This window comes from Eumetopias jubatus, unplaced genomic scaffold, assembly GCF_037043125.1.
Source record: "Eumetopias jubatus isolate StellerSeaLion01/CBP00866 unplaced genomic scaffold, mEumJub1_p1.0 scaffold_2, whole genome shotgun sequence".
Taxonomy (NCBI): Eukaryota; Metazoa; Chordata; class Mammalia; order Carnivora; family Otariidae; genus Eumetopias; species Eumetopias jubatus.
In genome coordinates this window covers 74,556,742-74,580,342 of record NW_028274808.1, presented here as the reverse complement: position 1 = coordinate 74,580,342, position 23,601 = coordinate 74,556,742, and positions in this window count along the sequence as shown.

Genomic DNA, 23,601 nt, shown 5'->3' with positions numbered 1-23,601 from the left:
GGGGTTTAGACAATGATCCCTGGGTCAGGCACCAACAAGAGAGTAGATGAGCGGCGCCTGGGTGGTGCAGTTGGTTGAGCATCCAACGCTTGCTTTCAGCTCAGGTCATGATCTCTGGGTGGTGAGCCCAAGCCCCTCGTGGGAGCTCTGTGCTCAGCGCAAAGTCTGCTTGAGACTCACTCTCTCCCCCTCTCCCTCAACCCCTCCCCCCACTCATGCTCTCTCTCTCAAATAAATAAATCTTTAAAAAATTTTTTTTAAAAAGTAGACAATGTCCTTGTGAGTTGCTGTCTGCCCCGCGGACACTGAGAGCCTGGTTTTGCCTGTTATAAGCTGGTTGGGCCACTGGACCCCTTCCTATAACTTCAACCTGTTATACCAGGGGTTACTGACATCAACCAAAAAGAAGACTATTTTCACAGTGGGTCTCCAAGTAGTTTTCTTTTTACCCTTTTATTTTATGGCTTTCACAAGGAGCCTGTGTTCCAGTCCTCCTAAAGACACATGTTGAAGGGCCACAGTTGTTCCAAATTGTTCATTCAAAATTCTGCTTCTTTATGTGTTATGGTGGGAGGTTCCAGAATAGTTTGTTGGAACTATCAATTCAGCCCTTCAAGGTGTACAAATTCACCAGCTTCTGCCTCTAAGGGTACAATATCCCTCCTCCCATCTGGCGATGATGATATTTTGCAATTTCACAGAATTTTCCATTGAAACTTAAACTTTATTCTCAATTCCTACACTTTTTTTTTTTAAAGTAAGCTCTATGTCCAGTTTGGGGCTCGAACTGATAACCTCAAGATCAAGAGTTGCCTGTTAATGTGCTGTGCACATTAATGTGCACAATTAATGTGCTCAATCTCAAGATTGAGAATTTGAGTATGTAGAATATATGATATTAAATTGTGAATTAATGGCACTTAACAATGTAACAGTGTATCAGCATTTGAAGATCTTGGTATTTGATATACTGTTAAGGAAAATTTGCCTCCAAATTTTAAGCTGGAAGGTCACTGGAATAACTTTTAGAAAAGAATCACAACTACATGGTTTTTTTAGATTTTCGGTACATATGTTAAGAATTGTGTACAAATTGAAACGTCTGTACTGATCCTCAAAACAACCAATAAAAAATTAAGAATTTTGTGAAGCACAAAAAAAAAAAAAGATCAAGAGTTGCATGTTCTACCAGACTGAGCTAGCCAGGCGCCCCTCGATTCTTACACTTTTGATTCACGTTCCAGTCCTGCCCCCAACGAAAAAGTGAGGAGTTGTTTTGTTTTGTTTTTTGGTATGTATCTTCAAATACATATAAGCATCAAACATATAAAGCAAATTAGAATAAGGGACTGGCCGAGAGTATGATTGAAGGTGCTTCTCTGTCTGAAGATCCAAATCACACCAACTCCTCAGGATCCTATAAGGCTCTCCTCCTAACCAGGCACTGAGCTCACAATACATTTTCTGCATCACTTGCCCAGGAGAAAAGCACCTGCATTTCCTGACAGAGGCTCGGAGAGGGGCCCAACCCAGGGAACAGCCCATCTGGTTACTCACTACTGTTTTTTTTTTTTTTTCTTTAAAGATTTTATTTATTTATTTATTTGAGAGAGAGAGAGAGAGCGCGTGAGAGAGCAGGGGGAGGAGCAGAGGGGGGAAAGAATCTCAAGCAGACTCCACTAGCTGAGCGTGGGGCCCGACGCCAGGCTTGATCTCACAACCCTAAGATCATGACCCTGAGATCATGACCTGAGTCAAAACCAAGAGTCGGATGCTTTACCAACTGAGCCACCCAGGCACCCAACTCACTAAGTACTTCTTAAAATTATCTGGGCTGTGAACACACACAAAAATGGAGGACAGTGGGTTGGCGGGGTCACTCTACTCAGCGTCTATGGAGTAACCTTGTATAGCTTGGACTAAATCTGTGGCAGGGTTGAAAATAACCCAGGGCAGGCTCTCCTTGGGTGGGGGGAGTTCATCTGCAAATATCTCCCAGTAAAGTGCCTCATGGCTCACTGGATCACCTCAGTGAAGACAAAAGTGACATTCTTGTAGTTGAAGAAAATGGCTTCTCTGTCTTCCAGACCACAGCTCTGCAATGAAGCTTTGGCTTCCTGCTTGGTAGGTAGGACAATTGGACCCCACTGCAGGAGAGGTCACAGCCATGGGCAACGTTCACAGGCCAGTCATTCATGGGCCCTCGATCCAGGGCCCACCAGGACCCTGGCACAACCTGACCATCACCCTGTGGAATGAAGGTGCCTGGGTCTTTCAATGAAGATCTGCTTGAGGTCCCTATTGATGCATTCATGCCAGGCCTTTGGAATCAGGCCTGGAGTTTGCCCCCAGCCTCCTTAGAAACAAGGACTCAAGGGCTGAGTCATAGCTGTTGATATTCCCTGAGTCCGCTTGCCAATTAGATGATGAGGAGTTGAGAATGCACTTTCCCAGAGCAACTGTGTCATGCACTATAGGTAGTGCAAGTCATGAAAAATCTATTTAACTCATCCATGGGTGGACCATGGCGTTGACGTTTCTATACAAGAGACCTCACTTGTAGTGGAGTTCCTCCAGGAAAATGAAATGCCAGGGTGCTAGGAACATCCCTCCCCAGCTTTGCGGCAGCAAGCAGAGGTTAAAGCCCAGCAACTTGAGGGCACCAGGAATGTTCACTCTTCGCTGCTGCAGAAGAAAAGTCCTCCCCACTCCGGAGGTCAGACACAGAGGCTCCCATCTCCCAGGTGACTCCAGTAAATGTGAGCCATTTCTGTATTGGAGACTACCTTTTTTTGTTCTTCCCGATAGAGAGCTCACAAGCCCAACGGAAACGTGTTCAACTTCTGCTTTCAATTTTCCAGGAGGGAGGCTGGATTCAACCACACGCCCTTGCCTTCTGATAACCAACAGGAAGATGGCAGGGATTGTGGGGAGGTCGCCTGTGTGGCTAAGGACGGTGGGTAGCTGGGCAAGTGGGTCACTCAGGGAGGGCCAGATATTTGCTGCAGGTGGTGAGCTCTGCAGTGTCTCCCGACCCGTGAAAGTATCTGAGAGGCCGGTGGCACACAGCCTCCCACAGTGTGGAGTGCTCCAGGGTGCAAGAGAATCCCTGGGGCTGGCGGCTGATTCCTGTTCCCACCCTAGACCTACGCCAGTCTTTCTGGTGGGGCCCCCAAAGTTGCATTTTCACTCCCCAGGGATCCACTTTTCACCCTGCTGTTGAGAACCAGTAGGCTGGAGAGAAGCCAGAGACTGGGGTCCTGATTAGGGGCCAATGGGCTGTTCCCTGGGTTGGGCCCCTCTCCGAGCCTCTGTCAGGAAATGCAGGTGCTTTTCTCCTGGGCAAGTGATGCAGAAAATGTATTGTGAGCTCAGTGCCCGGTTAGAAGGAGAGCCTTATAGGATCCTGAGGAGTTGGTGTGATTTGGATCTTCAGACAGAGAAGCACCTTCAATCATACCCTTGGCCATTCCTTTGAGTCTGGAGCTCTCAGTGATGCAATATCAGAGCTTCTGGAACAATGGCTCCAGAGGAACATAGGAAGTGACACTTCACCCAAGTCTTGCAATGGCTGCCCTTTAGGAAGATTATAATTCAATGTCTGTGAAGCAATTAGCGAATACACGCTGAATAATGCCACACCCATGTGAGTGCACACAGTGAGATTTTTGTCAGCAAACATGCTCTTTGGAATCCTGTTCTTCTTGGGTTCTGGAGCCTTCCACAGCCTTCGTGAGCGTCACTCCAACACAGCTCTTGGGAGCTGTGCCCAGTGGCCGCAGTTGCTTCTCGCTGTGCGCTGGGGCCGGGCAGGCCAGCGTCTGTGCTGACCTCCCTGGTCAGGAAGTGGGTGGGGGGGCAGCTCTCCAGGGTGCTGACTCAGTCCCGATGGGAGCCTGGCGCACACGGGCTGTCTCCAGAATGCAAGCAGAAGAAGGGGCGTGGGAAAATAGCCCCCCACCCTGTTTTAGAATGGGGAAGCTCTCCCTGGAAGGAGGACCGGGCCCTGGTTCCTTCCAAAGCAGTGAGCCCAGAATAAGCTACCTCTCGCCATTTCTTGCTATAAACGGTTCCCCATCAGCCTGAGACATTAGCTGGGAGAATCTGGACAGCCTTGCCACTTTCAGGGATAGCCACTTCATCAGTTTGGGCAGATGCAGTAGGGAAGTCTGAGCTGTATTTGGATTAAAACGATGGTTCAGCACTGGAAGTTGCCCCAGCAGAAAGAACAGTACCTCCATTCAGCTGTGGCTGAGTGGAGAGACGTCACCCTCGCTGGTCAGCTGTATTTTCTTCTTTCCCAGGGCATCAGTACTTCCCACCTGCTGATTCATCCCCAGGGAGGAGAGAGAAGAGGTGGGCTGCCTTCAGGGCAGGCTTCTTGCCACTGCTGAGACAGACAGCAAAATGGCCTCCCCGCCCCCACAGGGCCTCCTACTCCCAGGGTCAGATTTGACTCCGGTACAATAGAAAGAAGTCACTAGATAAGCACCTGGCTCAGTTGCCTGATGCTCTCAGCCCTTTCCCAAGCCTGTTTTCCTCAACCAGCTCATAACGGACTGAAGTCTGGCTAGTACTTTTCTCCCCAGAAGCTCACAGCTTTGCAGACTTACTCACCACACACCCACCATTCCTGTGACCCAGTGGGAGGCGAAACTTGTCATTCCCACGTTTTGGTGGAGGAATTCATTCTGGGAAAGATGAAAGGGGAGTGTGCGAGTCAGTGGTCTCACATGGCTACCCGAAGCCCCATCTTTGGCCACATTCATGGAATGATAGCACCCAGCATGAGGTCCAGCTGGTCGGTCCGCATCTGGACCCTGTCCCCAGCCCTGGGACACCTTTCAGGAGGAGCCTTGATGAGCTGGAGGATGACAGAGGGGAATGACTGGGACAGCCAAGGGTTGGGCACCATGCTGGAGGATGGGCCACCGAAACTGTTTAAACTGAAAAAGGATAATAAAGATACGGTAGTGGGGTCCACCTCCGGGGCTGGAGGCCCTCCAAGTCCCTTCCACCTGGAAGACTTCATATCTCTGAAATGGCTGCCCCAGACTCAGTGGCTAAGTGGATCCAGGGGCACCACTGCCCCGCGCCCCTCCCTCACTGGCACGTCTCTGCACCTGCCCGCGCTTGGGTTGAAGAGGTAAAGGTGTGGTCCTCAGGGACTCCCAGTTGAAGGCCCCCGGGAGGGTGCAGTGAGCTTCTGGAAGAAGAGGGTCCTTAGATGCTGGAAAAGGGACAAAAACAAAGATAAAGACGTGTTGAGTGCTGCAGGGACTAGGTCTGTGTTTGACATTGAGAGGAATGGGAACCTCATGGCCACCCCGATTAGGCCTGTTGGAAGGCAGCTCCCACTGAGGGGGCCAAAGCCCCACGACAGGGCTGCCTGCTCTGCCCTGGATGCCCCTAAGCCACGCCCTCGGGCACGGAGAGCCAACAGAAGCAGCCCCCAGGCATTTCAAGCATGACCCCCCATCTGATTTGTGAAGGGCCCTGGAGCATTTCTGGGGATGCTGGGGAGACAGACATGGCGGGGTGCCTGCCCTCTGCTGGCAGCTAGGCCATGGCCTGCTCTGCTATTTAATGGCTGTGTGGCCTTGGGCTGATCACTTAACATCTATGCTTGAGAATCATGGCCTTGCGTAGCTTCCGAGCAGCCGATAAATAGCTCAATATGGTAAGACAGTCTAAGTGTTTGCCATTATCACTGTTCTGGGTCAGAGCCCACACCGGGCAACCGTTCAGAGCCTCCAGCGATGTGGGCTGACCCACCAAGAAGGCTTCAGAGACCCATATGAGTCAGGCAGGGGGCCCAGCACGTTCCACAGCAGCCTGCTGACTTGGGGCAGTGGGTCCTCACCTGGACTCTGTCCCTATCTGGCTGAGTGACCTTGGGCAGGTCCCTAACCCCAGGTTTGCCTCTCTTTGTGCTTCTTCCTCCAGTAGAGTAAGCAAGGCAGGGCTCCAGGACACCCGACAGAACCTCAATAGCCAGGGTGTATCTGATTTATTGGATCTATAAAATGCATTCGCTTCCAAGGCCCATGACTTCATCTTTGAAGCCAAAGTCTTCAGGGGATTCCCTCCCACCTGGGACTCCTGGTGTCCCTTCTCTGGGAAAACGTTTGCCCGATGCTCACATGGAGGGGAGGTGCTCTCCACATCACGGCAGGTGTTGGTTTAGGGAGAGGCCAAGGGAACACACTGTCTGGAGTCTCCTTCGGGCAACAGAGCCCAGTGGAAGCATGAGGAGGGAGAGGCTCTCTCTCCACAGCCCAGCACACTCCTTACTGACTCTGCCGTAGGGTCACCTACTGCCCTGTGGCCACCTGGGCGGGTGTGTCCTCCCCCCGCATAAAACTGGCCACCCTGGTTGCCAAGAAAGCAGGACGAAAAGGAGAAAGCCGTCCAGTGCCCCAGTGTCAGCAGACACTGGCAAAAAGGAGACCACCAGATGTTGGGGAAAGAGCAGAGGCCTGGAATTCATGAGACCTCCTCATGCTGCTCCGGATGACCCTGGGCCAGTTATATGTCCTCTCTAAATGTCTGTCTCCTTCTTCCTCTAGAGAAGGCGGGGCTCCATGCCCTCCAAGTTCCCATCAGGGCTCACGTTCCTTGATTCTAGTAATATGGTTCTTGCGAGAGTGTGAGGGACGTTGGGGCCGCACTGTAGCCCACCTCTCTGCTCCACTGGCTCACATTACACACCAGTGGCCTCACCCATCTCCTCAGAAGGGGCTCAAAGAGCTCCCCCATTGCTGGTCTTTGTGGTTGCCCCACCTCAGGGCCTTCCTAGGGACCTGTGAGGGCTGACAGGGGAGTGTGGGTTTTGGTTCCGGACTGCCCTGATTCAAGTCCCGACTCTGCTATTCCTAACCGGGTTACCTTGGCAAAGCCACTTACCACCTGAGGCTCAGTTTCTCCTCTGTAAAATGGGACACATGGGAAAAATGCTCTTTTGGGGTTGTCATTAACATGGGAAGTATACCCTGGTGCATAGACGGTGCTCAACAAATGGTTAACTGGGATTACTAGGGAAGTCTATTTTGTGGCTATGTCCTGTATGCTTAGTGACAATTGCCTGGCGCTCTGTGCTCTGGTGGGCACACGTGTGAAAAATGGTGGGTTGTCCAACATGCTTGTCTTTCCTCATAAAGATGACGCAACCATGGGATAAGAGAACTATGGCTTATCATCTGGCTTCAAAGGAATTTCTACAAGAGACATTATAAGAGTGACTTGAGCGTACCAGCCCATCGCTTTCCACACACGCCTCAGAGTTTGGCCGTTTCCCACAACCGAATGCATCTTTGAGGCTCTGAGGTTTGTCACCGTTGAAGCCTCTTGGAGGACAGTGCCAGGAGCTTGTCGCAGGCACCTACATCACCTCTCAACCTGTGTGCCCTCCCAGCAGGGCCCAGGTGGCTCAACAAAGAGCTGCAGCCGATGAGCATGATGCCCACAGAGGTCAGATGGTGCAGGGAAGCTGGGAGCCTGCCAGCGGCTCTGGCTGAAAGGTCGGGTTTCTGCTGACTTATCGTAGGACTCTTGTGACTAAGCAAGTCAGCTGTGCCTCAGCAGCTGCCATGGATGGGAACATTGCCTGTCACCTGCCTATCTCACGAGAGAACAATGGGGTCAAGGGAACTAATACTTGAAAAAGACTTTAATCAACCATCACACGATTTCTCATCTGCTGACACCCACTGCCCCTGATGCTGATGGGGTTAAAACAGGGGACGCACAACTCACCTATGCTTTTAGAAGTCAGCACAGTGGCAACCCTTGGGAGGGTGGGCAGTGACCCAGAAGGGACATGCAGGGCTTCTGCGGTCTGGGAATATTCTGTAATCTGATCAAGGTATTGCTTATATGGGTATGTGGAATTTGTGAAAACTCATCCTTTTAATAGATTCAGTTTTCCCTGTGTATATATATTATGCTTTCATAATTAAAAACTGGGCCATGCAGGATTTGGGGGTATTAGTGACAGAAGCCCATCTCAAAGGCTGCTCCTTGGAGAGGCTCTCTCTGAGACTTGGTGTTTACGCCCCTCTCTCAGGAAAGTTACTGTCATAAACCTCCACCAACCGCCCACGTTGACACCTTGTTCAATCTTCTTGCTAGCAGTTTTATGGGTCTGTGAGTTCCAGCAAAGCTGTCGACATCCACACACTGTACGCACACTGTGCAGGGGCTTCTGGACATGCCACCGGTGGAGCAGGCTATGGGAAAGACGAGGCCTTTAAAGATGCACCCGCCCTCCGCACTGCAGTGACGTCATTTCCTGCAAACGCAATGCGCTTCCATAAAATCACCGTCCTGGTTCTGCACTTACCTGCCCAGGTGAGTCGATGAGCTCATCTGTGCTTTGAGGCAGTTGTCCTGGAAAGAGAAAAAACACGAAACAACAAAGTAAAGCAAAACGTGAGCCTCCCAGCTCGCAGGGAGGTTTTCACCTTGAACTCCGCTCAGGAAGGGCCAGTTAACACCAGTGCATGACTTCAGACAGGGAGCCCGTGTGCTAAGATAAACATGGCCAAACCCTTTACACAAACACTGTGGGGAGGCTCGGCTGAGCGGTCAGAAAACGCAACCAGACAGAGAGTGGGACGCAGAGTACTGGCCAGGGACTTGAATCTGCGTCTGTCTTCGTCTTGCCACCCGGGAGCTGTGCAACTAGAACAACTAACATGCCCTCCCTGGGCCTTGGGTTCCTTAACCTTAAAGTGGGAATTTGGTTGGAATAATTCCTATTACCCCTGAAAAAAATGGAATGCAATCATCATGCCCACGTAAAGTGTCCTGAGTCAGGGTTTTACTGGTTGGTTTGTTGGTTGGTTTTGTATTGTCTTTTTTTGTTGTTGTCATTGTTAGAGGTTTTATTTATTTATTTGACAGAGAGAGAGAGAGACAGTGAAAGAGGGAACACAAGCAGGGGGAGTGGGAGAGGGAGAAGCAGGCTTCCCGCAGAGCAGGGAGCCCGATGTGGGGTTCGATCCAAGGACCCTGGGACCATGACCTGAGCCGAAGGCAGACGCTTAACCGACTGAGTCACCCAGGTGCCCCGGTTTTGTATTGTCTTGTTCTGTGTTGGGCCACAGGAGCAGAGAATAAAACTAACCATACTCAGTTCTTGGCACACAATTATCATCCGTCTGTGCAAAGCCCTTTCGTGCTGGACACTATTTTATTTCCCCTCATCTCTACTCTCCACTTTCAATCCCCCTCTCATCAGTAAGCACCCACCCTAATGCACTTGATATCTGTTCTTAGATGTGTGTGTGTGTGTGTGTGTGTGTGTGTGTGTGTATCTATAGGTCTATAGATATACCCCTGTAAAACATGTAGCATTGTTTTGGATGTGTATTTTTAATTTACGTAATTTATAGTGTTACTATGAATCCTGTTCTGTGTCTTCACTCTACACACTGTTTTTTATGATTGCTCCATGTTGCTGTGTGTACATGTAGCTTGTTAATTCTTACTGATGCACAGACATTGTTCTTCTCCTTTTCCCTGTTGATGGACACTGATGTTACTCACACATCCTGTTACCCCCCACAGCACCACAGCGAACATTTTCACGCACATCTACTTAAGGAGCCCAGAGAGAGTTTCTCAGGACCTGCCGCCTCATGCTGTCTATGTAATAGTTGCCGTGCCCAGGGGTGGGGACAGAGCAGACCGCTGCACAGTGCTGGAGAGGCGGAGCCCAGGAAGAGCCTGCTGAAGGAGAACATGGCTTGGCTGCCTTGTCTGGCGCGGGCTCTAGATTCCGTTCTCTGGGGAAGGGACATCCTTCATTGATTGGCTCCAGTTTTGAGAGCCACGTAACCCCTTCCTTCATAGCCGGCGCAGTGGTTTGGATTCAGTGCGATTTAATTTACTAGTTGATTGTCTTCTCTCGTCCTAGACTACAAGTTCTTCAAGGGCAGGCCCGGTGCTTTTCTCACTCGTGGTTGTAAGCTGCCCCATGCCTGCGACAGAGTGACCCAGTAGGTGCCCAGCAGACAGCTGTCCGATTTACAAATCAGTGAGGGAACTTGGGCTGGAAGGAATAGGAATGAAGCCTTGGCAAGGCTGGGACTGAGGTGCAAAATTTAAAAAGACCTTGTGTCAACTCTACTCAAATAAAAAAATTAAATTAAACTTAGGGGAGCCTGGCTGGTTCAGTCAGTAGAGCAGGCGACTTTTGATCTCAGGGTTTGAGTCCCACATGGGGTGTAGAGATGACTTAAAAAGAAACTTCAAAAAAATTAAATTGAAGTAAAAAAATTTTAAAAAAATAAGATAAAAATAAAAAAAAAATTAAGAAGGCCTCATCCTTAGCTGCCGAACGGCATACACAAGATCCAAGATTAAAGGTCTCCCTTGCCTTATTCTAGAGCCCACTCTGACCTCGGATATTTTTTTAATGATTTTATTTATTTATTTGAGAGAGAGAATGAGAGCAGGAGCAGAGGGAGGATCAGGTGGAGAGAGAGACTCTCAAGCAGATTCCCTGCTGAGCACAGAGCCTGACCACGCAGGGCTCGATCCCATGACCCTGAGATCCTGACCTGAGCTGAAATCAAAAGTCAGACGCTCCACCAACTGAGCCACCCAGGCGCCCCTGACCTCAGATATTTTTGCCTTAGAAGCGCTTTTGACCATTGAGGGGCTCCTGGGTGGCTCAGTCGGTTAAGGTCTGCCTTCGGCTCAGGTCATGGTCCCAGGGTCCTGGGATCGAGCCCCGCATCGGGCTCCCTGCTCCGCGGGAAGCCTGCTTCTCCCTCTCCCGCTCCCCCTGCTTGTGTTCCCTCTCTCGCTGTGTCTCTCTCGCTGTGTCTCTCTCTCTTTCTCTCTGTCAAATAAATAAATAAAATCTTAAAAAAAAGAAAAAGAAAAAGAAAAGCTCTCGGCCTCCAACTTAGCATCTGATGTAGGACCCTCCTCCCCCCTTCCGTCTTTCCTTTCCCTGTGTGCCTGACCCAGTGCTAGGATCTAGCCTAGAGAAATTGTGAAAGTCACTGCCCACCAGGGGAGGGGACATGAAAATAATCATCATAATGCAGAGAGATAAGTCTGAATAAAAGAACAAGTCCCCACCTGGGACATGGGGCAGGGGGTGGGTGGTTAACTCATGGAGGAGGTGATGGCTGGGGTGGAATTTTTGTCGGGAAGGCAGGAGGTGAAGGGTGTCTGAGCAGGGACCCTGTATGCAAACACCTGAGTCAGAACAACGCAGGGGGGGGGGGGGGGGATTGTGCCTGTGTTTCCGGAGCTCAAAGTTCAAGGCGAGGAGGCCAGGTGGTGAGACTGGGGAGCAGGGAGGTGAGGCTGCAGGAAGAAGGGAGACCAAGGAGGTATGAAGCAGGGTACAGCTCAGGGAGGCCACGTGGATTGTATCCCGGGGGACAACAATTTATCAAAGAATTGTAAGCAGGAGAGAGGCAGGACTAAATCTGCACTTTAGAAGACCACACATTTGCACCACTAAACATGTGTCCCTGGGGGTCCAGAGAAGAGCTGAGGCATCTGGGGAGCCAGTGGGTAGGGTCCCTCTGGGGTAAACAGAAAGAGCCAGAGAAATGCCTCCCTTATGGAATAGGGGTGCCCAGTCCCATAAAGCAAAGGACGTGAGCAAAGTTGTTTTCCAGAAGCCAGAAAGGCCACTGGGCCAACTTCAGCCTTGCCCAGAAGATGAAGGACAGGTCCCTGCCCCACCTAGACCCTAAGAAAGGCCTTCCAGTCTCCCTTGTTGTCCCCATTCTGAGCAGGGAGGGGACGTGGCTGACACCTCTCCCCACATGGCCCCAGGCAGGGGCAGCTCGCTCCCTGGTGCTGGGAGGGCGCTTTCTCTTTATCCCTCACAGGCCATGATGGGAGGCTGTTTCTTTCCTCTCTCCCGAAACAGAAACCTAAAAAGCAGCCTTTTAAATCAGTAGGACCATCCTGACGCTGCCATACTGAGGAAGCCTCATTACCTGAGAGAGAAATAATTACCTTTCTGCTTACTTCAACGTTCGCTTTGCTGAAGAGAACTTCTCATTTCCTCTCCACCCATTTCCCAAACTGGACTTTCAGGCTCGGCTGCTCTCTGGGAAAGTTTTTGGGGGTGTCCTTGCCTTTAGGCCTTTATTCTCCTCTTCTCACAGCCGAACCACCCCCCTCCCCCCAACAGCTCCCGTCGGTTGGCTTGTTCCCTTTGAATCTCTTCTTTGTGCCCTGACCTCAGATGCCTTGCCAGATGGCCAAGGTGAAAACCGGTGTAGCCTCCGCGGTCCTCCTTCCCTGCGGCCCTCCAGCTTCCAGAAGCAGCAGTAGCATCAGCAGCAGGCAATGCCCTGCCAGATCCCCTCTGAGGGCCGTAAAATCCGTCCGACCAGGAAAACCCCAGGCTACAGCCAGCTTCCTGGCAGAAGCGAGCTCCCCACGCTTAGAAACGGTGCCAAAAATTGGTCTGTAATGTCTCTTCAACAGCGGTGACGCTCTCTTCCCTCTTGCAGCCCCTCTAGCACCTTCAGGCCTGTCCTGAAGGAAGTCCGAGCTTCCTCAGCCTCTTAATGCACCCAGGACTTGGGGACGCGTCTCAGCCCAGCTGGGTTACAGGGACACACAGTGGCGGCTCCCCTCCCCTCAAAATCACCAGGGAGCTGATTTTTAACAATAGAACTATCATGAACTCAGGTTTGTTTTTGTTCAAGGAGGTTGTACACCCAACGTGGGGCTTGAACTCATGACCCCGGGATCCAGCGTCACCCGCTCTACTGACTGAGCCAGCCAGGCGCCCCTCAGTTTTGTTTTTGTTTTGTTTTTTTTTACCAAAACTTCAGTGGTGACACCTATGCTGGTCTCAAGTTTTTTTCTTCCTCCCCCTCTCCTCCCTCATTTCCCACTCTACCTGGCTGTGGGTGGACCTCAGAAAGGCCCAGTAAGGTGCCAATGTCAGCAGAAGTTCTCCAGGGGGAGTCGCTGCGACCAACCGGGGCCTGCCAAGTGCCACCCTATCACGTATCGTGAGCGCACTGTTTGCACTAGGAGCGGGCCAGGTCATTTGGATGCTAAATCCCCACCTGTGTCTCCAGGGAGTGAAGGCCTGGGACAGCGGGTCGGAAAAAGGAGGTGGTTGCTTGAAGGGTTGGAGGGGCAATCTGTGTCCATGGAAGTCAGCGAGCTATTTGGCCCGTGGGTCAATGGAACCTTTGACCTCATTCCTCAGGGCCCTAAATACTTGAAGCCTAGACCTTCTTCTCTGTCTTTGGATTCAACTCTTTTGCTACGGTTGAGGCCAGGTGTTTGTTTGTTTTTTCATATTTTATTTCTTTATTTGACAGAGAGAGAGAGAGAGACAGCAAGAGAGGGAACACAAGCAGGGGGAGTGGGAGAGGGAGAAGCAGGCTTCCCACCCAGCAGGGAGCCCGATGCGGGGCTCGATCCCAGGACCCCGGGATCATGACCTGACCTGAAGGCAGACGCTTAAAGAATGAGCCACCCAGGCGCCCTGAGGCCGGGTTTTTGATTTCCCGGGTTGGCCTGCAGCCCCTGTAGACCAGAAAGAGAGAAGGAGGAGGGCACAGCACAGCTATTTGGGATTCTCGCCCAGAACTGATCTACTCTTTGTTATTCGTGGTAGTTTTTGTTTGTTTGTTTTTTACTTCAAACAGTCATGCTAGACAAATTTATACAGGGCAAAGTAAGAGTTGCCCTCCCCATGTACCTGCCCCCAAGGCCATCCTCCCCCTGGGGGCCCGCCGCTGCGGGGGTGGGGGGGGAAGGCCTGGAACCCGCGCGCGGTGACCGCAGTCCGCACGGGGAGCCGTCGTGCCCGTGGGGTCCTGCCGCCGCCTCTGCCTTCTCAGCGCGGCCTCGTGCACGTTCAGGGACAGCGAGCAGCCCGGCTCCCGGCTCTCTGGCAGCAGGTGAGTAATCCAGCGCTTTTTCCTGCCTTGCGGTGGGTGAGGTCACCTCTCTGGAGCCGGGGCAGGAGGGAAGAGAGTGAGTCACAGCGCTGTTCTCCTTATTTGTCCAGCGGGCGACTAGCCCAGTTCACGTCAGTGAAGGGTCTAGAAAGGATGAGCCATTTTCTTTACCTGAGTGAGTCTCTGCATTGGGGTTTCTTCTCCAGCACTGGGTTCCTGGGGCTACAGAAGGCAGATCAAAGGCATGGAAAGGGCACTGGACTCCGAGCCCATCCATCAGTGGGCAGCTACTTATTGAGGTCCCACTGTGTGTCACTGTTCAGACAGAGGGATGTAGTGGGCATGAGAGATATGGCCACAGCCAGACAGAAAACAGGACAGGGTGAGCCAACGGTTCCCGGAAGGGGGGCTGAGGATCAGCGGCCTGGGGGCAGCTCTCGTCTCTTGGAGAAGCCACCGGGTGACCTGGGACAAGGAGCAGACTTCACTTTGCTCACCTGCACAGTGAAGGTGTCAGGCCAGGTCGCCTCATGCCTCCTCTCCATAGAGAGAGCACACAGGAAGTTCAAGTACCATGTTCTATGACTACTTCTTCCCACAATCCCTCTTCTGGGGTTGCAGCCTCTAGCAAGGGAGAGCTGTGTTAAAATCCTTCATCAGACAATGGTCAAAGGTCTAGAGAGCACAGAACAGCAGGAAGAGGAAGCCAGCCTTGAAACCAATGCAATCTGTATAGGGTAAAATTGGCTTTGTACCTTCTGGGCCTTTGCTGAGAGCCCAGGTGGGAGGAAGGGCAGATGGTTCTCTAGAATTTGAGAGCCCTGGACAGCTGGGCTCACACAGCCACAGACCATAGGGCAAGGCAGAGCCGAGACACCTGGGGAGGGAGGTGGAGGAAGGCGGCTGTGAAACAGAGGGTGGCAGAAGCCTGGTGGCCCTGGGGGACCAGAGCCCCCAGCTGCAGCACACCCACTGGCTGATGAGTCCACTTGTCGAATCCTAGCTACACCAAGTAAATCCCCTTGGCAGGGCTCTGCTGCAAACAGGACCAGCAGATCTGGTTTTCCGAGTGCTCTCGGGGCCCGAAAGGGGAACTGAGTTCAAGTTCCACCGAGAAAATCCTGCTCTGCAGAGAGGACCAGTTTAGCCCCTGAGAACCAGAGGTGGGAGGAAGGAGTGGAGAGGAGATTTACCTTCCCCTCCCTCAAAGGGCAGTGACTCATACAGTTTCTTTCTTTTTTTAATTTACAGGTTCGCATGTCACTTAGAAAGTGGGCACAGGGGCGCCTGGGTGGCTCAGTTGGTTGGGCGACTGCCTTTGGCTCGGGTCGTGATCCTGGAGTCCCGGGATCGAGTCCCGCATCAGGCTCCCTGCTCAGCGGGGAGTCTGCTTCTCCCTCTGACCCTCTTCCCTCTTGTGCTCTCTATCTCTCATTCTCTCTCTGTCAAGTAAATAAAAAAAATCTTAAAAAAAAAAAAAAGAAAGTGGGCACAGTGCCCGGGGGTCTGGGACCCTGGGCTCCTGGAGATTCCAGCAGGTGTAGCATCGTGAACTTCAACCCATGCTTGAGGTTTTCCTGTCCTGGCCAGACAGGAATGGCGCACGCACCTGAAAACCCAGAAGCGGTAGTGCGTCTATTTTAGGGGGAAGGGGGGGCTCTCCGGAAACCTCCTCTCCCGTCTGATTCATGCTCATCCACAGTGCAGCAGGCTTAGGAACCATGAATGACGTATTAGTGCAAGAAAGCAAGCCGGGCAAAGAGACTCATACATCACTGCTTCTGTGACGCCCAATTATTCACGCTATTGAGGCTGGTGACTCTTGTCAGGGAACAAGGATGGCCACAAACAGGCCGCTTGGGGGCGGGGGGTTGAAACAAAACGAAGAGGTTGACAACACTAAACCTTGCCACCTTCAGTCTCTGAACCTGGGGCTTGCCATGGCAGGAACATTCTGGGTCAGACGGGTCTATATACATAGAGCGGGGTACTTGCTCCGAGGCTGTGGGTGAACTTTCCCCGTTTTGTACTTTTCTGAGGAGGGCAGGTGGGGCAAGTGGAAGGCGGTGGGGACAAAGGGGAAGAAGGGACAGCAGTGACCTCCAAACATCAGTCATTTCCCTGCCAGGCCAGGACTCTTGGGAATTCGCCGGACCCCACCGATGTCAGAGCTCCGAAGGCTTCCCGTGTGTCAGATGCACGGAATTCTTGCCTCTGCATTTCTGCGAGAGTCATTCTCATTCCGATGACAAAGCCACAGGGGGTGGGGAGGTGGTGTGACAGATGCAACTGTGCTCTGGGAGCTTGCCCAGGCTTCCAGAGAGGGGCAGAGAGGCCTCTTCACACTACCTCACCTTCCTGCGACCCATCAGACCGCTCTCACGTACCGTGGCACGATAAATGGTGGGTGCTGGTCAGGGCTGGGGTGCCAGGGACATCCCAACGGCCTGCAGACTCCCGCTGTGACCAGAGGTGGGAGGGATCTTGGAGGGGTGGCTGGTGGGTCCTGGGATGTCCAGTGCTAGCATTCGGCCGGGAGCTAAGTGCAGAGGCTCTTTCAGAGAGAAATTTTCCCATTGTGAAAAGCTACCAAATCAGTCCTTCCCGATTCTACCCTAAATTGCCATTCCCGTGCCTCATCCGTGCAGTTATGCCCCCTAGAGCCACTTTAGCAGAATCCCTTCCTAAAGCTGGGGCCAGAGAGACACCTGTGTGAGGGCATGGGAGGACCCTTCCGTTTCCATCATTTACTGGAGCCCCCACCCCACCAGCCCAGTGTCCAGGCAAAGCAAACCGCCCTGGGCCTGGAACTGGCCAGATGCCTCCCTGCTTCCCCAGCTGCCTGGAGACCCCTGTCAGGCTTGAGGACCCATTTCAAGGGTCGCTAGCTCTGGGAAAGCTGACCTGACCTGGGCTGAGGTGGAGATGACCCAGCCCTCTCTCGTGCTGTTTCTCCCAGCAACAGAACACACCTCCACACTCGCTGTCACTCAGATTATGCCATCCCTTTATATGTCCCTCTTGATCCCTTTATATGTCCCTCTTGCACTCTATTGGTGTCTTGTACTTCTTTGTGTCCCTGGTACTTAGCTCAGGGGGCACCAAGTGCAGGCTTTTTGTGTGAGCAAATCTGCAAACACAGACGGGGGAAGGAGCACAAACTTAGAGCCGGGAGATCCCACAGTGTCACTCTCTGGTTGCATGACTCTGGGAGAGTCAGTGAACCTTTCAGAGCCTCACCTGGTAAGTGGAGAAGTGCCCATCTCAGGATTATGTTGAAAGTTAAGTCGAATAACGTTAAGTACAACAATACAACACTGTAATTAAGTGCCAACAACATGACAGGCACTGTGACCAGCCCGAGAAATCGAGTGTCAAAGAAGAGGCTGGTGTGGGTAGACCTCAAGAACACCTGCATGGGGCGGGGGGGTGGTGCCTGGCTGGTGCTCGGGACAGAGTACCGTGTTCAGTACACGCAAGTGAAAGGCTGAGGTCCGGGGACCAAAGCTGACCCAGGAGACCAGCGAGAACTGACGGCTAGGAGGGCTAGTGGCGGAAAGTCCCAAGGACAACAGCAAGCTGCCAAGAGATGCCTTTTTCTCCTCCCAACAGCCCAAGAAAGCACTTCCTTGGAATTAGAGAAAGGACTGAAGACTTCTCCATTTTACAATGAAAATAAATTATATGATATTGAAGAAATACTTCCCTGGACTTCTAGAAAGGACTAGAGATATAGTCATCTTGCAGCTAAAAAACATTAAAAGATCCTCCTAGAAAGGGCACCTGGGTGGCGCAGTTTGCTGAGCATCCGACTCTTGATTTCGGCTCAGGTCTTGATCTCAGGGTCCCGGGATCGAGCCCCGCATCAGGCTCTGTGCTCAGTGTGGAGTCTTCTTGTCCCTCTCCCTCTGCTCCTCCTCCTCCGATCTCTCTCTCTCTCTCTCTCTCTCTCAAATTAATTAACTAATTAATTAATTTTAAAATCTAAAAAAGAGAGAGAGAGAGAGATTCCTGGGAAAATTCTGGCCTGAGGTTCTGAACCATGTAGCAATGCTCTAAGCCTTTGCTGGTGGCAAATTAAAAACATACATACATAAAATAAAATAAAGTAATAAAATATAAAATAATTTCTACATCAGTTAAACATTGATAGATTCACAAGGAGAATGAGAAAAATATTACCTAGTTGGTGGTACTAAGGCTTTTACTCTGGCCTTTTTAAAGGCTCCCAGAGATTTCTTACCGGTCTCAGGTTTGGTTTATGTTTGTGGGTGACCCCTTGCATCTGTACTCAGAGGAAGCTCAGGCTGCAAGGCATCGTGTTTCTGAAAATGTCACCAAAAGCCATCTCTGAGACATGCTACCTTCCCAGCCTAATCCGTCCCAGGGAAGAGGGATATGAAATGAGGAGTCGTGATCCTACGGAAGCTGGACCAGTGTTCCGGAGAGATTTATAGGCCTCAAAGATTCAGTGCATTTGCCAAAGCTCAAGATGCTCTTGTTCCCATCCTTCCGGTTTGAAGAGCCAGGCCTTTCCTCAGGGTGATGGGGGTGGGGATGCATCAGAACCTCCTGGAGAGCTTTGTAAGAATGTATTTGCCTCCCCCCCCACCCCATTCTGAATCTCTGTGGGTGGAAAGGTGGTGGGGACTGGCCCAGAAGGAACTCACTCTCCAACTATCTAATGACCTCGCACCATCCCCTAACCTCCCCCACCGCCCAACATTTATTTATTTTTCAGAAAATAGGGTCTGGAGTTTGCCAGAACTGGGTTTTAATCCACATCCACCACTTGCTTGTGGCTGGTGGGGAGGATGCTGTGAGGTCCCATATAAGCCTGCTATGGGACAGTCCCCAGTGAAGGCACCCGGCCAGGATGACGGAGAACCGTCTGGAAGGGAGCCCAGGCCCCTCCCTGGGACCTCTCTGCAGTGGGGACCGAGCCTTTGTCGGTCCAGAGGTGAATCCAGTGTGAGGCTCGGACCCCATGAGTGCCTAGGGGAGCCCACAGAAAACCCCCAAAGCTGGTGCGGCCCTGAGGAAGCTTTAGGGTGACCCAGGACCGAGGAGGTTCCTGGGATATGTGACTTTCAGTTCTCAAAACAGGACAGTCCCAGGCAAAGCAGACAAGCTGGTCACCCTAACGCTTTCATCTCGCCGGGGCGGGGGTGGGGGGGTGGGGGGGGTGTGGCCTGAAGGGGGCGGGGTCAGCCATCTAAGATAAAGGGCATTTAAAACAGCAAATGAGCCAACTGTGATTCTGCTGCCCCCAGGGCCCCAAATGGGTGGATGGGGGCCGGCTGCGGGGCTGCTCAGGGGGGAAGCACTCGGGACTAGGAAGGAAGTGAGTTGGCCAGCTCTGGGGCATTTCTTTTCTTTCTTTTCCTCCCTTTTTCATTGAAATCACCACTTTCTGAGGGAGGCTGCCTTGGGACAGCTGTCTGCTGGGGAAGGGAAAGAAAAAAGTAGAACTGCCACCAACCCCCCCCCCCGCCACCCCATGGGGGAGCAGAGGAGAGCGGACTCCGCACAGCTACCTCTGGGGGCTGCACACATGGGCGGGAGCAGGCAGCCCTCCTCCTGGGCAGAACCACACGAAGGCCTTCTTTGTCCTGGCCCTTTCCGGCCTAAACCCCTGTTGTCTACAGCCAGAGGTTTAGTCTGTGGAGTGTGGGGTCCAGCAGGAGGGTGGGCAGGACTGAGGCCCCTGGGGCTCAGAGCAGCTGCTCCCTCACCTGCCCCTTGGGCTTGTGCCCCTCACCCTCACCTCTTCACCCCCCGATAAAGCAGTCCCTCTCTCCCTGGCTCTCATTTCTTTCTTTTTCCACTTCCTGTTCCCCCCCCCTCACTGTGTCCTGATGAATAAAGTAAGATCTTGGCAGGTCCCTTGCCCTAGGCCTATTCCCTGCCACAGAAATTCTTTTTCTTTTTCTTTTTTTAAGATTTTACTTATTTATTTGACAGAGAGAGAGAGAGAGGGGCAGAGAGAGCACAAGTAGGGGGAGCAGCAGGCAGAAGGTGAGGGAGAAGTAGGCTCCCCGAGGAGTGGGGAGCCCGACGTGGGACTTGATCCCAGGACCCTGAGATCATGAAATGAGCCAAAGGAAAACGCTTAACCGACTGAGCCACCCAGATGACCCCCCTTTGAAGATTTTATTTCCCTCCTCAGAAATTCTTAAATGTTTAAGGGAAAGATAGCCTTTCACATAGGAAATGTTAACTTGTATTCGTCCTCACTGGGCTTTGAGTCCCACAGGGGTGGGCTCTGGGTCTTCCTGGTGGCCCACGGTCTCCTGAGTGGGGAACATAAATATGTGTTCAAAGAATACACAAACACAAAAGAAGATCTTTTTTTTTTAAGATTTTATTTATTTATTTATGTATTTATGTATTTATGTATTTATGTATTTGACAGAGAGACACTGCGAGAGCAGGAACACAAGCAGGGGGAGTGGGAGAGGGAGAAGCAGGCTTCCCTCTGATCAGGGACCGATGCGGGGCTCGATCCCAGGACCCTTGGGATCATGACCTGAGCTGAAGGCAGATGCTTAACGACTGAGCCACCCAGGTGCCCCCAAAGAAGATTGTTTTTAACACGGGTGGCATGTGATAACCTGTGAGGAAAGGGAGGGAAAAGAGTCCTTCAAACTGCTAATTTATTTATGAATTCCTTCTCTTAAAAGCTGTGAGCGTGGGCAAGCTCTTTGGTCAAGTGGAATGTCCCGCCTCAGCTCCTTTGTCGTCCAGGTCACCCCGAGGGATGGGAGTTGCAAGGAGGGCCTCCTGGCCTCCGGCTCCACAGAAAGTCCCATGCATCCAGGGAACAAGATCAGGGCGATAAGAAGCAAGAAAGTGGGAGGAAGATGTAAGTTTAGATGAATTTTCTCACTCCATCTAGCCAGCATCTGTGTTTAATCTGTCCTACCTCCGGAAAAGCTGGTTTCTACTCTAGAATCCTGAGGAGGGGATGAGGAGGAAGGAGCTAATTTTATTGAGCATCTACCACGGGCCAAGCACTTTACATAAATTATCACACTGATCATTTGTAATTCATAAAAATCTAGTTTGATGACATTATCCTTTTTGGACAGAATGAAGTTCAGTAATCCACCTAGGGGCGCCTAGAGGGCTCAGTCGGAGGAGCATGCGACTCTTGATCTTGGGGTCGTACATTGTAGCCCCATGTTGGGTGTAGAAATTTCCTAAATAAATAAAAAATAAAACGTAATAATTCACCTAATTTACCCCTATGAGAAGTAGAATCAGAAATTAGCTCACCCTCTGGTTCTTAAGCCTGTGACCTTCTTTCTATTATATTATACTACAGTGGTTACTGGTATAAAGAAGATAAAAGAGGGGCGCCTGGGTGGCTCAGTCATTAAGCGTCTGCCTTCGGCTCAGGTCGTGATCCCAGGGTCCTGGGATGGAGCCCCACCTCGGGCCCCCTGCTCAGTGGGGAGCCTGCTTCTCCCTCTCCCTTTGCTGCTCCCCCTGCTTGTGCTTTCTCTTTCTCTCTCCTGCTCTCTGTCAAATAAGTAAATAAAATCTTTTAAAAAAATAAAGAAGATAAAAGAGTCAGAGCAGGAAAGAGAAAGGATCTTCTAAAACTAGAACCATGTTGGTAAATATTAGGGATTTGCTCAAATATTGGGCTTGGGCTCAAAGCTGGCTTGTGCAATTTTATTTTATTTTATTTATTTATTTTTAAAGATTTTATTTATTTATTTGAGAGAGAGAGAATGAGAGAGAGAAAGCACATGAGATGGGGGAGGGTCAGAGGGAGAAGCAAACTCCCTGCTGAGCAGGGAGCCGGATGCTGGACTCGATCCAGGGACTCCAGGATCATGACCTGAGCTGAAGGCAGTCGCCTAACCAACTGAGCCACCCAGGCGCCCTGGCTTGTGCAATTTTAAACCAATTCCCATTGAACATTTTGAATCTCAGCTATCCCTCACTTAGCTTCATTTATTTCCATGATCGAGTCTATGATTTATACTCTTCAAACTTATTTATAGTATCAGCTTGTATTTCATCTTGAGCTAATGAATTCTTTGTTCACCACCTACTTTAAAAGTCGCACTTGCTTCTATTTGTCCTACAACTGCTTTATCTCAGCTTCGAAGAAATACTTGTTCGTTCAAGTATTCCAGAATGTTCTCCTGCTCTGAGATGTCTATGTTCTCTTAGATTTCAAGCATATTCTTTCTTAGACTTTTGTCTTTCAAACCGGAAGTTCCCTCCTCCTTGTCTGGTCTAGCCGATTCTCTGGTCTCATCTAAATGCCACCCTTCCAGTCCCCTTCAATGTGACTTTTTGTGCCAATAATGTCTCAGGACCGTCTCCCTACATTTGAGTGAGCCTCTGGTTAATAAGATGCTCATGTCAACTTCTCTGATTTGTTGGGGGCCAGCTGGGCATACGATTCTAATAAGAAGCCTTCTATTTCTCCTTTGCTCTTTAGGATAATCAGAAGACAGAGCTCCAGCAGGGCCATTCTTCTCCAAGAAAGCCTTGATCATTTCCCCAGAGCATGTGGGGAAGAGGGAGGAAGGCCACCAAAATACTCATGCCAAGCAAGTGCTTGGCTAGGTCTGCTCACTGCTCAGTGACTTCCATATGTCACCCCCACCAGACAGTGTCAAATTCATGCTCCACACGAATGACACATTTCTGCATGTCTCAGAGCTTCAGTTCCGCTGAAATGTGGGACACTGTGAAGGCCCAAGGGCCACTGAGGATCAAGAGAGGATTGATCTTTCCTTCTTCAATCTCGAGGTCAGGGACTGTGGTGTGGTGCCTCCTGCCAACACCCAGCACTGGGATGAAGAACAAGCAAGTGATTCTGTTTCTCCTTTGGGTTGGGGCTTGGGCTGCCCCCTCATTGACTTCTTGAAGCTTCCTCTCCTCTGGGCTCCTCCTTAGTCTGCCCCTGATGCTTAGAGTGGGCATTCAAAGGGGTGGCAGAGCCTCCAGCGACACCCAAGTCTAGGGAAGTTTCAAAGGGGGCTGGGGGGGCTGGTTTTTCCAGCCTGGGAGTGTGTGGGAAATTCTGGTGTTGTGGGTTGAATTGTGCCCCCCAGAACGCATATGTTGAAGTCCTAACCCTCAGAACCTCAGAATGTGACCTTATATGGACATAGGTGTATTGCAGAGGTAATTAGTTAGGTTAAGATGAGGCCATCCTGGATGGAGTATTAGGCCCCTAAGTCAACGTGAGTGGTGTCTTTATGAAAAGGGGAAATTTGGACACAGAGACACAGGGAGAGCACCACGTGATGATGAAAGCAGAGATTGGGATGATGCTTCTTCACACCAAGGACTGCCAAGGATTGCCAGCAACCCCCCCCGCCCCGCCGCCACCCCAAGCTGGGGGCAGGCCTGGATTGGTTTCTGCCTTGAAGCCCTCAGAAGGAACCGACCCTCCTGACCCTTTGATGTCCCACTTCCAGCCTCCACATGCCTGTGGTTCGAGCCATCCAGTCTGTGGTACTTTGTTACCAGCACCCAGCATACGAATACACCTGAGGGGGCCCACTTTCTTGACTTCAGAGCTTCTCAGAGCCTTTCCTATAAATTAAATTTCTGTGCAATGATTTCCAAATTTGACTTTAGGACACTTTTTTCCCCATTGGGCTTCTGGGATGGAGAGTGTTTATAGGACCACACTCCAGGAAACACTGTTCAGACTCTGTCT